Genomic DNA, 16,013 nt, shown 5'->3' on the forward strand with positions numbered 1-16,013 from the left:
TCGGGGATGGTGAGCAGGCTTGACAGGTTTTGCTAGTGAGAGCTTGGGGATTATCTTGGGAGAACTGCCACCACGAGTCATAGCATTACTGTCTGAGTTCTTAGCGAGTTTTCTTTTATTATTAAGACTTTGAAGTTGTAGTTCATTAAACAGTATTTGGTTTCGGATATTGTAAACTTTGCTTTTTACATTACTTTAATAAATGTGCTCAGTTCAGACGCTTGTGGACAGCGGGCCGCCCACGGGGGCGCTTGGTGAGAAACGAGACAAGCGTTTGCATTTTGTATGGAGTCGCCACCAATTTTTATGGGAAATTGGAACCGTTCGAATACCTCGTGTCATGTCAAGACTCAAAGTAAAGACATGAACACTAAGCAATCGTTACCCTTAGCATTCTATGTCTAGAATGACTCTCGTGGATGCCAATGAACACGGGTGCTCACGGAGATCTGGAGTAAGGGGTGAGGGTACGTATTAGGAAGCTCTTTTGTTCGAACACCTAATCCCGCCCGCCTCGATAGCGGCCTCTACTAATGATTAGGGAAGTTATTCGTACTTGATATATCGTCGGCTATATGCATGCAATGCAACATCCAAGTTTTAATCCTAACATGTGAGAATTAGACTAAGTCGGTTGACAATTAATTTAGCATACAATTGGGTCGAAGTTGAGATTTAATATCGATTTACATGTGAAAACACACAAATGATGATAAAAAGCAATAAATACAATGAATATAAATTACAATAATGAAAATTACATTAATTACAAAGGATTTATTGATTTATGTCGAAAATACCTTTAAAACGGATAATTTGAGATAAAGGAAAGAAAGAATAAAATTAATAAAAGACGAACAGAGATTAGTGATATTACGGATAATAGTTAATTATACGTAAGCTAATTAAACTAGGTCAAGGCAGAAACGGAGTTCAGGGACAGAACTCATCCTGGAACAGGCGCAGCAGGAACTGCGCCCTCTGGAAGAGGCGCGGCGATTCTTTGCGTCATGTTTCCAAGGGTGAGTTCTGGCTGTGAAGCCGGAACTGCAAATCGTTAATGTTAATTGTTAATTTTAGGGATTGATTTGATAATTGACTCGGATGAAAGTGATTTATCAGATTAATTAGCATGTGAATGATGGTCATAAAAACAGTAAACATGAATGAGGCGGAATTAAACGGATTAATTATGTGAAGGGACGATGTTAATGAATGATTAATTAGTGACATCGGTGAATAGAACAAGCTTAACATGATGAATGGACGATGAATTAATGAACAAACAGGTGAACATATATATCAACAATGAATCCCAGAAACCCAACATGAGCGAATTGAATTTCTAAAACTCGAATTGAATTTAATGGCGCAAACCCGCAAATATTGATTATTAGGGATTTGAGTCGGATTTATGACGATTTAAACATGTTAATGATGATGGTTAATATACATATGAATTATTAAACTATCATGTGAACGAATTAACAGACGAACAAAACAAAAGGAATTAAAATTGAAACAAATTACAGAGGACGGAGGAAGAAGAAAAGAAGCAGGAACTGCGGCAGCCTCACAAAGAGGCGCAGCAGGTGCTGCGCTCCTTCGAAGAGGCGCAGCAGTTGCTGCGTCTTTTCTCGACGTCTGTCTACTGGAAATCCGCAAAAAACAGATTTTAACAAAGGGTTTTAGAAATCGATTTTAACGGTATTTTCGACATAAACCTTACAATGATGATGCGATAAATAAAATACAATAAATAAAGAGAATTATACACCCTCAGACTTACATGTTGACGGAACAAGATGAACTAAGATATCGACTAGTGAATGCTCGACGCGAATGCAAAGAGAGTGCCCTCGTAAGAGGAAAACGATTGATTAATTTAGTTGATTGAGTGTAGTTGGTCAAATTGGTCGGTCATGCAACGGAGAGGCTGGTACCCGGAAAGATCCGAGCTTACGTGGTCGGAAGTCCAAGCACGTAGGCGCCAATTAGTAAGAACGAAGTCTAGAATGCAAAGGGAGAAGAGAAGGGCGGACACTCGCGTGAGAAATATGAGGAACGAAAGCTCCTATTTATACTAATCACGTGAACGAATTATGGTAAGACTAGGATACGGAAGGAAAGATCCGGAAATAACCGACTTAGGTTAAAACACGGAAACTTGGACAAAAAGAAAGCCCTGGGAAAAGCGCGCAAAAGTGTGCGTCCCTTGGAAGAGGCGCAAAGACTTGCTCGCGTCCTTTCCCGGGTAGGTTCCTCTGCGTGTAGAAAACGCGTTTGACAGCCTGTCGTATTTTAGGCATAACTTTCTCTACAAGACTCGGATTAAGGTGATTTCGGTGGCGTTGGAAAGCTAAGAAAGAGATCTAGAACTTTCTATGAAATAGGCCTGACCCATAAAACTCGTTATGACCTCGTAAAACGGGCCTAAAGGTCGGGTTGTCATTTTAACTATATGAAATGCACATTTTGTAATGTAAACTTTTAGTTTAGACCAAAGAAGTGACATGAGACTCAAAATGAGATATAATCTCAACATTTTATGACATCCTAACCTTAGGTAGACAAGCACATTGCTTTGACTCGGGATTTGACGGTTTATAGAAAATGAAGACGGTTTTTGACCCGGACTCCAAATGTACTCTAATTACTGTCAAAACAACCGTATCGGGACGTAGATGACAACTAAGAGGTAGACATTAATATTTGAGCAATCACTTGACGATAATCTTACGAACTGTCACAAATCGTTCCGCGAATCAAACATGCGGCCCAATCATCACCGGGTGGTTTGCGAGAGGTGCGTAAACGAGGTGTCTCTGAGCCCCCACTTTGACCGAGGCTTGGACAAGGCGAAAGTCAAAGTATAGCCATCAGGTCAATCGAAGATTACAACCTGACGACTATGGCGACGCGAGGCGGCTCAAGGGGTCTGAACCAAGGACCTGTCGTCGGGAACATTTTAGAGTCTGTCGACTATCGGGGAGGGTCGTTTAAAGTCCATTAGACTACGTAAGGAGGCTCGCCAGCCATAAGAAGAGACCATACCTGAGACTTCTTTCTCGAGATGCTTCCGGAGGTGCGTAGGAGCTAAGGTTGAGCATGGGAGCTAAGGGTAAGACCTAAAGGACATATAAGGATTGTGCTAGGGTATGGGGCCCTAAAGGAAAGCATCGACGGGAATGAGGCCTAAAAGTAAGTTCAACTTAAGGGGTAACCAAGGTTTAGGTGTAGGAACTCTAAGGAAGTGATGATCCTAAAGGAATATGATCCTAAAGGGAAAAAGTGATCCTAAAGGAATATGGTCCTAAAAGGTATAAGGTGATCCTAAGGAATATGATCCTAAGGGTAGAAGTGTATGAACTCTATGGAGTTTGGGAACTTAAAAGAAGCTAGGTGTGCGAATCTGGGTATATGAACCTAAAAGGAAAGGACATGCCGGTATGGGAACTTAAAGGCTTGTGAACCTAAAAGGATTTGGGATCCTAGGGTTAAGTTTAGGAACTACTGGGTTACTAATTGTTGTTTTGGACACATGCATCCAAGCTTCCTATGGTATGGGAACTTCAAAAGGATTTATGGGTTTATGAACCTAAGGTCGTTGGTATGGGAGCTTAAAGGTTTTGTGAACCTAAAGGAAGCCACTTTGGGATCTAAAAATCTAGGGGTAAGAATCCTAACTTTGGGTTTACGAACCTAAGGAAGGAGGCTTTGGTTTGGGAACTTCTGGAGAACGACACCTTTGCCGAACTCTGTGAGGAAACAATAATATCGAGGGCAGCAGGACGTCGGTAGAAACTGCTGGGGAATCTTGCTTGCGTCGGTCTCAAGCGAACTCTGGCAAAAACTTGAGGTTGAATCTGCTTGCGTCGGTCTCAAGCGAACTCTTGTTGGGGAATATATTGACGATTAGGAACATCTTGATCGCCATGGAATAAATCTTGAGTGAGCAATACTGCAAAATACTGCTGCGCTGGGGAGAATGAAGACTTGGGTGAAGCCCCCAGTCGGAGCGAGCACTGCTTCTGATACTTGCCTGTATGGATATTAGCCACACAAGAATGCAATCTAATATATGCATGTAAGCGATTATCACATGGACCTCGAATGAGGAAACACATAGGTTTTGCAAAAGGCGTTTCTTTATAAAAGTTGTTTAAAACTTGTGTAAAGGAAATTTGTCATTTGTAATGCGTTATGCATATTCAATGGGCTTTAGACATAGTTATTGACATGACACAGATCTACTAGGACACGACGCGAAATGTAGACTTAGGTTCGACTGACGCGACACTAACTTAGATTTGACGTGACACAGGGATGACTTTGACAGACTTCGCTTAAGTATGCGCAACCCCTAGCCAATTGTGGGTGACAACGCGTATCAGTTCCAAAGGTATAAGAATTGCAAGAATGATGAAGGCATATAAAGGCAAGGCACGAGCCATGGATCAACTATCTACTAGGACTTCGTTTGACCACCGTTTGCTGTAAAAGAGACTCCTCTTGAGGCACGATAACTTGGAGAATCGATCTACGACCTTTGTCATTGTCTGGACCGAGTACTAACTAGACTTAGAGGAATAAAGGAAGGGTGGCATCTCGGAAGAGAAGCCCCCAGGATGAGAAGATGACTCTGGAATTTTGGTTAAAAGAGACTGGGCGACAATAAGAAGCCCCCAGTATAGAGGTGTTGGTTGAGAAAGGGATGTTAATTGAGGTGGTTGATATTGAGATTGAAAGTTAAAAGTGGGGATGGTTGGGATGGTTGATTTGAGGTTGAAAGTTGATAATTGAGGTTAGAAGTTGATAATTGAGGTTAAAAGTTGGGATGGTTGTGTCCTTGAGGACTGCCTACGTATTCACGTGAAGTGAAATCAAACCAGATCGTAGTTCTGAGGTTTGGTTAATTTTGTTTGGATGTTGTGGTTGTATCCTTCTTGTGTAAGAAAGGACTGCCTACGTATCCACCTGAAGAGGTGAAATCAAACCATGCTCGTAGTTCAAGTGTGTGCCTAAGCTATGTTGTTAGGGCCTTAAAGTGCATGGGTCAGGAGGGTGTATTCCTTTGGTGACTCGAAGAATTGATTTGAGATAACTCCCTCTGATCATAGACCAAAGAGGTATTATTAATTTTGTAGAAATTTCCTTGTCATGTGAGCACACTCAAAAGTGGACCCAAAGGATGATAATGGGTATGTCCCGTTCTGGGTAGCAAAGTATTTGAAGACTCCGTGTATGGGTCAAGGTGAAACTGGATTGGATATTTGGAATGTGGAGCTCGGTAATAAGAGGCTTTGATGAAACAAATCTCTGGAGCTTGATTTTGTGGAGTTAAGGCTTGATGGGATTATGGCTTGTAATGTGGCTTGGAAATGGAGTCTCTTGGCTTGATGTAGCCTGAGCACGTAAAGGTAGGTTAAAATGACGTGGGTTCAAGTTTCCATGTCTTGGCCCTAAAGGATGGGTATATTTGACGAGCTTGAGAGGATTCTCAAAATTCCTAACTAACTCTCCCTGTAACGGTATCGGGAAGGACTTAGGGTGTATGATGTGTGAAAGGCTAAGTGGGGTGCTAGCTGACCATCTTCATCGATGTCCTGATTCTATATAGACTTCAGGAGTATTCCGTTTAGTATTTGATTTCAGACTTGTTCTTGATTCAGACTCGGATTCTCGGTCTGGAATACATCTCGGCCTTTGCTCAGATTCTTGATTCGGTTTTTGGAGGATGACTTTAACTTTGGATATTGACATTGGCTTGCTTGATTGAGCCTTCTTCTTTTGACTCTTTTTGTCTTGGGCTATAGGCATAACTACGGCTTCGAATATTGATCTTGGATATTTCTCTTGATTGAGCCTTTGTCTTTTATCATGGCTCGTATCATCTTGGATTTGATTGCTACCATGGATTTGGGTCAGACTAGCACCTTTTGATGTGAAACGGGTTGGTCTTTTAGTAACACGGGTTGTTTATTGTGGGGAATGGGCTTGCCTTCCGTCATGGATTGTCAACAAGGGAGATGGTCTGGATTTGTCCTAGAATCTCTTGAGATATGCTCGACCTAGATTAGGATTATATTGTGGTTTCTATTGCCAGACATGGAATAGGTAAGAAAAGAACACGGAGTTTCAGGTCCTCTACAACTTAGAATGGAACATCATATAAGTGCACTCACATTGACTGTCATGTGTTGTTGTTATTCATTTTAAAAAATGTCTCAAACCAATTCTTGTTGTCACAGGAAAAGGGTAAAGGGAGAGATATGATAGAATATGTGGAGTGAAAATTGTGCTTTTATTGAAATGGATAATAAATGTATTTAACATAGACTCAAAAAGACATGTGACTCGTGGGACAGCCCCCAGGTTGTCACTAGAAATGGAAATGGACACGAAGAAAGACATTATAACAAATATGGGATAGAAAGCCTAAGACTCGGACTCGGACTTTGACGTGATCTCAGACCCAGACTCGTAATCATCGGCCCATGCTTGAACATTTTCTCTTCCAGCAACTGGCTTTGGCATCTGACTTTGAGCATTCACCCATTTGAGCACCTCATCCTCATCATTGGGAACTTTGGAAGGATAACAATCAAGAAGAGTTTCTTGATAAGTGGTATATCCATGAGGATTGCCTAAGCTACCTTGTGGGTTAAAGGTTGAGAGGGACAACCTCCCGCTTTCGATCATATCCTGAATGACATGTTTTAATTTGTAACATTTCTCTGTATCATGCCCTTTGCCTCTATGGTATTTGCAGTATGAGTTCTCATCCCAGAACTTGGATTTCCTTTCTGGATCTGGTGTAGGTCCAATAGGCTTCAACATTCGTTGTTCCATGAGTCTCTGAAGGGCATCGGCGTATCTAATACCAATGTTGGTAAATTTCCTAGGAGGTGTGCCCTTCTTTTCGGTAGCCTTTGTAAATGACCTTGGAGAGTTGTTAGGAATAGATCGTTCACTAGTTACTTTCTCCTTAAGATCGTCAAATTGAGGGTTTGTCTGGACACTTTTCATTTTGAGAGGTTGGGCATCAAGCTTCTTACCCATTTCGGCGAACTGGCTTTCTATGTTGGAAAGTCGAGAGTTTAAGTTATCAATGGCTCCTTCTATTTTGGAGAATTTATTGTTGAAGGCAATGGAAAGCATGAGCATTCCACTTTGGATATCTTCGTCTTCGAGGACATTGATTTCCCCACTACCATGAGGAGCGAGGAGGTGAGAACAGTCTAGGGATGATTCTTCGTCATGTTTAATGATATTAGACCCAAGAGGGTCGATCTTCTTGGATTTCTTGGCGGAAGGTGGCTTAGGAAGCTTGCCCTCTTCGATCATATCTTCGATGGTGTGTTTCAAGAGAAAACACTCTTCAATATCATGGCCTCTACCTTGGTGATATAAGCAATATTTGTTGCCCTTCCAGAGGTTCACTTGTTTCTCTAAAGGTGGATCCGGAGTCGGTCCTATTGGATGTAGCATGCCTTGGGCAGAAAGTCTCTTCAAAGCATCGGCATAAGACATGCCTAAATCGGTAAGCACCCTTTGATGCCTCCCAGGTTTCCTTTCAGCTATTTTTGGCTTTCTAAGACGATGGTTATTGCAAGAGGTAAGCTTTGGACGATCTAGACTAGAGGTTTCTCTAGTTGGTGTGTTCTTTTCCACCATTCCATTCTCGAGGGTGAAGACGCGAATGCTCAAATTTTCCACTGTATCTTGCACTCGTAGGACCATGGCATAAACATCTTGGAGAGACACAGTGATTGTGGCTTGAACTTCTTCGTGACCTTGCTGATTGACAAAACTTGCTGGATTCCTACTCGACAGAAACGACGCGCATTACACTCGATTCGACATGGGATCACGCATACTAAGGCAACAAACAAATGAAGGGACAAGACGACAAATCTAGACTTGACTTGTGAATTCGTGAAGTGTCGTGAGCGACTTCTCGTGTTTGAATTCATGGTGCTTGACTTCAATTTAGACTCGAGTGTTGACTTTGACGGAGTGACATTTATACAGTTGACCTTATTGACGGGATTGAAGACACGTGTTGATTCTGGGCTCGAGGTTTTCTTATATGTGTTAAGAAGACTGTTGTAGTTTAGACTCAAATATGAGGCCCATTGAGACTCGTGTGTTGAGCCTCGGAACGTGTGACTCGAGTGTTTATATCCTAACTGAAATGGGGTAGGGGGTCCAAAATAATGGCGTGACGCTTTAGGACTTGACTTGAATTTGAAAAGACCCAAAATGTGAATGAAGATGGGTTCATGACTCGACAGAGTTCCGACTAGGACATAGTCAGTTTGAACTTTGACTCTAACTTAGCCCAATTGAATTTACATATCTACATTTACACGGTTTGAAAATATTTTGAATAAAACGTTTTTTTTTTTTTTTGGATTTTTTTTTTGGACTTTTTTTTTTGTTTTTTTTTGTTGTTTTTAGTTTTGAAATGGGTTTTGCAATGGGTTTTAGGCCCGAAGTTTTGACTCGACAAACGGACAGAGTTTTGACTGGGTTTTGCGCTAATCAAAGGCCTTTTCGAAATTTTTGTTTGAAAAAAGGGTTTTGATTTTTTGAAAAAATCGTCATGGTTTCGTTTAGAAATGGTGATCACGTAATGTACAAACATACAGGCATTATAACGGGATGCTGAGTGCATTTAAAAGGGTTTTGGTTTAAAGGGTGGGTTGCCATACCGAACCATCAAACCCGAAGTCTGTGGAGAGGCTCGTGCCAAACAAGAGTAAGGCCGATTCCTAGTCCATTTCCTCAAGTAGTGAAAGTCCTTGATACAAACAAGAGTAAGTACCATGGTATGGATGACGTCAATCGCTATCCATCCTTAGGCCCAAATAAGAATTAAGACCGTTTAGACGGGACGATTGGTCGAATGGGTTGGGTTGGGCCTAGGAAGGCCGAATTAAACGATCTAGGAAGACCGAGTTATGAAAACCGACAATTGTCTTGTACAAACTATTCCCTAACCTTGTTCAAGTTTCACCCTTGGCTACACGTAAGTGTATTATCCCCAGCGGAGTCGCCAAACTGTGGACAGCGGGCCGCCCACGGGGGCGCTTGGTGAGAAACGAGACAAGCGTTTGCATTTTGTATGGAGTCGCCACCAATTTTTATGGGAAATTGGAACCGTTCGAATACCTCGTGTCATGTCAAGACACAAAGTAAAGACATGAACACTAAGCAATCGTTACCCTTAGCATTCTATGTCTAGAATGACTCTCGTGGATGCCAATGAACACGGGTGCTCACGGAGATCTGGAGTAAGGGGTGAGGGTACGTATTAGGAAGCTCTTTTGTTCGAACACCTAATCCCGCCCGCCTCGATAGCGGCCTCTACTAATGATTAGGGAAGTTATTCGTACTTGATATATCGTCGGCTATATGCATGCAATGCAACATCCAAGTTTTAATCCTAACATGTGAGAATTAGACTAAGTCGGTTGACAATTAATTTAGCATACAATTGGGTCGAAGTTGAGATTTAATATCGATTTACATGTGAAAACACACAAATGATGATAAAAAGCAATAAATACAATGAATATAAATTACAATAATGAAAATTACATTAATTACAAAGGATTTATTGATTTATGTCGAAAATACCTTTAAAACGGATAATTTGAGATAAAGGAAAGAAAGAATAAAATTAATAAAAGACGAACAGAGATTAGTGATATTACGGATAATAGTTAATTATACGTAAGCTAATTAAACTAGGTCAAGGCGTAAACGGAGTTGAGGGACGAACTCATCTGGAACAGCGCGGCAGAAGCGCGCCCTCGGAAGAGGCGCAGCGATTTTTGCGTCATTCAAGGGTGAGTTCAGCCGTAGTTGGAAGCGCAAATCGTTAATGTTAATTGTTAATTTTAGGGATTGATTTGATAATTGACTCGGATGAAAGTGATTTATCAGATTAATTAGCATGTGAATGATGGTCATAAAACAAGATAAACATGAATGAGGCGGAATTAAACGGATTAATTATGTGAAGGGACGATGTTAATGAATGATTAATTAGTGACATCGGTGAATAGAACAAGCTTAACATGATGAATGGACGATGAATTAATGAACAAACAGGTGAACATATATATCAACAATGAATCCCAGAAACCCAACATGAGCGAATTGAATTTCTAAAACTCGAATTGAATTTAATGGCGCAAACCCGCAAATATTGATTATTAGGGATTTGAGTCGGATTTATGACGATTTAAACATGTTAATGATGATGGTTAATATACATATGAATTATTAAACTATCATGTGAACGAATTAACAGACGAACAAAACAAAAGGAATTAAAATTGAAACAAATTACAGAGGACGGAGGAAGAAGAAAAAGAAGCAGGAACTGCGGCAGCCTCACGAAGAGGCGCAGCAGTGCTGCGCTCCTTCAAGAGGCGCAGCAGTTGCTGCGTCTTTTCTCGACGTCTGTCTACTGGAAATCCGCAAAAAACAGATTTTAACAAAGGGTTTTAGAAATCGATTTTAACGGTATTTTCGACATAAACCTTACAATGATGATGCGATAAATAAAATACAATAAATAAAGAGAATTATACACTCTCAGACTTACATGTTGACGGAACAAGATGAACTAAGATATCGACTAGTGAATGCTCGACGCGAATGCAAAGAGAGTGCCCTCGTAAGAGGAAAACGATTGATTAATTTAGTTGATTGAGTGTAGTTGGTCAAATTGGTCGGTCATGCAACGGAGAGGCTGGTACCCGGAAAGATCCGAGCTTACGTGGTCGGAAGTCCAAGCACGTAGGCGCCAATTAGTAAGAACGAAGTCTAGAATGCAAAGGGAGAAGAGAAGGGCGGACACTCGCGTGAGAAATATGAGGAACGAAAGCTCCTATTTATACTAATCACGTGAACGAATTATGGTAAGACTAGGATACGGAAGGAAAGATCCGGAAATAACCGACTTAGGTTAAAACACGGAAACTTGGACAAAAAGAAAGCCCTGGGAAAAGGCGCAGCAGGTGCTGCGTCCCTTGGAAGAGGCGCAGCACTTGCTGCGTCCTTTCCCGGGTAGGTTCCTCTGCGTGTAGAAAACGCGTTTGACAGCCTGTCGTATTTTAGGCATAACTTTCTCTACAAGACTCGGATTAAGGTGATTTCGGTGGCGTTGGAAAGCTAAGAAAGAGATCTAGAACTTTCTATGAAATAGGCCTGACCCGTAAAACTCGTTATGACCTCGTAAAACGGGCCTAAAGGTCGGGTTGTCATTTTAACTATATGAAATGCACATTTTGTAATGTAAACTTTTAGTTTAGACCAAAGAAGTGACATGAGACTCAAAATGAGATATAATCTCAACATTTTATGACATCCTAACCTTAGGTAGACAAGCACATTGCTTTGACTCGGGATTTGACGGTTTATAGAAAATGAAGACGGTTTTTGACCCGGACTCCAAATGTACTCTAATTACTGTCAAAACGACCGTATCGGGACGTAGATGACAACTAAGAGGTAGACATTAATATTTGAGCAATCACTTGACGATAATCTTACGAACTGTCACAAATCGTTCCGCGAATCAAACATGCGGCCCAATCATCACCGGGTGGTTTGCGAGAGGTGCAGAAACGAGGTGTCTACAACGCTTTTGATATGTACTAACCTCGGGCAACCGAGATGGTAACGCACTCTCATGGTAGGGTGGTCCTGGTAAGGCACCTTGGTATGAGGGGGCCCGTACACCAGAACGCCTTACCAAGGACCATTCCAGTATATGGCGGTGTCACCATCTCGGTTTCCCGAGGAGGTAGATCAAATTAGACAATATAAGAACAATATTATATCATTAGAACATCTATTACATTACCATTCTGTTCAAGTTCCCAAAAATTACAATACAATTACAACACTTGTGATTCTACATCTCTAGACTAGTAGCGTGATGACTCGATCCCTCCAATCCCAGCAGCAGTAATCAACAATACCTGCTAAACCAACTGCTCACCATCCCCGAATGGATCACCGCAGATACCACAAAACATCACGGGGTCAGTACTGACTAATCAAATATAAGATAAAACAATAAAGTAAATAGCTGATCATCCACTATCCCACACTCATCACCTCGTACCAACACCGACTACACACGAAGTGTGTAGCCCTGCTAGATTACCCATCGCAACAGGTAATCCTCGCCTTGCTTGATGGGTGACCGCACCCATCCCACCTAGTCCGGCTCCTCAACGAGCGACTAACAATCCCTGTCCTTAATGTGCACATCCCCTCCCGTGGCGGGTTCCACGGAGGGCGAACTAGGGTGTGGAGCCACTCCCGCAAGTGACTCCACCACAATCTCAATCACAACATCGCAAATTGTCACATGACAACGTCATCATTACCACAACCACTATACTCCGATGATCAGCGGATAACCATGAATCACAATACAATCATAAATTCAATTCAATTAAAAGAGACGAGTAGGGAGACCCTACCTCATAACAAAGCATGAAAGACTTCCATTTATAGCCACGCACGACTCCATTAAGCATCCTAACAATGATAACCAAATCCTATTACACGACTATACTCAAATAATCATTCAAAAGGACACAAGGCAGCAACTTACCTAACCTTGAACATCGGTGACGATCTAGACAACCACCCTCCACGTCCTCCTTGCTCCGCGAGTCCCGACATTCCCATGGTAGGGGTTAAGCTAACTCTTTAGAGGTATGAGGCTAGGGAGTAATAGAGTAGGGAGATGTTCTAGGGTTAGAGGAAGAGAAACTGTCGAGGAAATGAGAAAATAGAAATGAATCTCGCGAACACGTATTTAAAATAACGCGTCGACAGCAGTCATACTCGGTCGAGTATAGGAATACTCGGCCGAGTAGACTCCACTCGGTCGAGTATTGGTGATACTCGGCCGAGTGGCCTCCGCTAGGTCGAGTGACTGACATATATGCCCCCCTATTACCAGTCTGATCGCTCACCCAATCATCCCTAAGGTCTGTTTGGTCAACACGATCGGTCAACAGCGTTCCTACAATTCCCGAGTATTACAATCTTCCCCCCTTAAAAGAACTTCGTCCCCGAAGTTCAGCCCGTACGATACAAAGGTACCATGGCCTTACCCACCTACCCTAAGGTATATAACTTCACACTATCCATCAATTATCATCAGCCATCTTATTCAACAACAAGCCATCTTACACAACAACAATCGCTTACCACCGCTACCTTCCCAAACAATGCTACTCACAACTTACACATATACATACGGAGATTATACAAAACGGCATTCAACTCTATACTTACACAAGTATGCAATTGAAACGCTTTACACAATGTAAGAAAACCATACACCCTTGTAACTACTACGTTCCATACGTTTATATTAAATATACAATTGTCAAGCGACACACCATTGCAAAGTACAGAAGTACACAATCACCACATTCCGAACACGTATACCAATTATCATCAATTGAATCGACTCTTCATATTACTTGACACCCTTGCGCCCTAAAATTTTCATATTACTTGAATCCAACATAGATGTAGCATAAAGAAACATAATTGTAATTCAGTAATCCCGAATGTGAGCGTACCTAACATATATATGATTCCCAATATCTCATAAAATTAAATACTTACAGATGAAGAAGATAATTTTTTTTTTTTTTTTTTTTTTTTTTTTTTGGCGATAAGAGTTTTATATAGTTATATAGAGAGGTATGTCGTGTTGCGGTAATGTGGAAGAGTTAGAGTGTTTGTCATGATCAGGATTGTGTGGTATTGGTTAGATGGAGTGCAGAATGAGTTGAGGTATGAGAACTGTTTAAGTAAGAGAGCCTTGGTTATAGTAAGTGTTTAGATTATAGGCGGGTATCTTTCACATGTGGTGGTGATGAGGATAATGAGAGGTATAGCTAAGGTTCTAGTATTAGTGAGTTACGAGGACGTAACATGTGTCTTAAGAGGAGTAGGATGCGGCAAAGAGCGTTTGAGGGTTGTGCATGTCGTAATATTATTGGACGTAGAGTGTTGGTGTAGCATAAGGAATGGATGGGTACATATAGTGGTTGATAGTGTTAAAAGGCCATGGCTGTGCTTGTAGTAGTTCGATGTTTAGGAGTGTGAGAATTTTTCGATAGTGTTGATAAAAGTGGATGATGATATTTATGAGTTCGAGAGTTTTGGCAGCTAGATGATGATGTTGATGAGTGTGAGTAAACTTCGAGGACGAAGTTCCTTTTTAAGAGTGGTAGAATGTAACATTCCGTTTTGATGGTTGATCTTCTTTTGTGGATTGTCTTGGTATTGAGTGCTATTGAGTGTTATGGAAGTGAGACAAGATTGGAAACATTATTTTGTGGTTAGTCAATAATGTTATGGAGTCTATACCGAGAGGATATGTTATCTAGTAAGTGTGGTTAGTGGAGCTGGTGTGTTACCACCAGCTTTGGATAGAGTGCACAATGTTTTTCATGTGTCTCAACTCCGGAAATATGTGAGTGATCCGTCGCACATCCTCGAGATGGAGAACATCGAACTTGATGAATCCTTGTCCTATGCCGAGATTCCTAAGGAGATTCTTGATCGCAAGGTTCGTAAGACCCGGAATGGTGAGACGGTCTTACTCAAGGTCCTTTGGTCTAATCATAATGTGGAGGAAGCAACATGGGAACCCGAGGAAGCTATGCGAGACCGCTTTCCTAACCTTTTTGATCAGGTATGTTTGGTTACGGGGACGTAACCGTTGTATTTTTAGGGGGGTAGGAGATGGTCGCGATAGTGTTTTGTGTTTTCTTTGCTTTGTTTGATTCGTGTCGGGAGATGCGTTTTGTGTAGTTCCTTGGAGTTGTCTCATGTGATTGTTAGAGTCTTGTGTCGTGGTGTTGTGCTTGTGTGTAGTAGAGTGTGAACTTCGGGACGAAGTTCTTTTTAGGGGGAAAGATTGTAACAATACGGATCTTCTTTGGAGCCTACTCGACCGAGTAGAGCCTACTCGGCCGAGTAGTGATCTTAGTGCGTGTTATTTCGGTTCTGCCGAGGAATACTCGGCCGAGTATAGCGAATACTCGACCGAGTATTGGACACTCGGCCGAGTGTTGTTGCACTCGACCGAGTGTCCGGTTTAGCGATGGTTATATTTCGACGGTTTGATTAAGGAGTGATTAGGGTATTTTATATTTCCGCGTCAGTTTCTAATATCACTTTTCACAGCGTTATCATTTCTACGTTACCCTAATCATACCCAAATCATTCCCTAATCATTCCTTTGAGCATTTCGTAGCATCTTTGTGTGGATAATTGCGGTGATTCTTGCGTATAAGTTCTTGTTGACTTTGTTGGTAAGTACATCTTTGTAATTATTGCATCGTTTAGGGTTGCTATACATTTATATGGAAGGGGATGTTGGGAATTGTTCAAAGTGTAATTGTGTTGTATGATCTTTGTATAGGAGAAGACTTCGTAGAGGAGCCTTTTTTATTGTCCGTGTTGCTTACTCTTTGTGATTGCTAAGGTAGGGTTTCCTACTCGTTTCATCGTGCTTTACATGACATGTTGTTGTAATTATCGTTGTGCGTTGATCATCGTAATATGGAGATTGTTGTGAGTGTTGGTGTGAGGGGATTGAGATGACGGTAATGTCATGTGATTGTGATTATGGTGGAGTCACTTGCGGGAGTGGCTTCACACCCTAGTTCGCCCTCCGTGGAACCCGCCACGGGAGGGGATGTGCACATTAAGGGACAGGATCGTTGTCGCTCGTGAGGAGCCTGGACTAGGTGGGATCGGTGCGGTCACCCATCGCGGCGAGGATTACCTGTTGCGATGGGTAATCTGGCGGGGCTACACACTTTAGTGTGTAGTCGGTTACTATGTGAGACAGGGTGATTGGGAGTTGACGATGATCGGACGAGTATTGCATTTGTTTGTCTTGTTTGTTGCATAACTCGACCCCGTTGTTGTTTGTGGAATGCGGT

The sequence above is a fragment of the Silene latifolia genome, chromosome 6, assembly GCF_048544455.1.
Source record: "Silene latifolia isolate original U9 population chromosome 6, ASM4854445v1, whole genome shotgun sequence".
Classification (NCBI taxonomy): Eukaryota; Viridiplantae; Streptophyta; class Magnoliopsida; order Caryophyllales; family Caryophyllaceae; genus Silene; species Silene latifolia.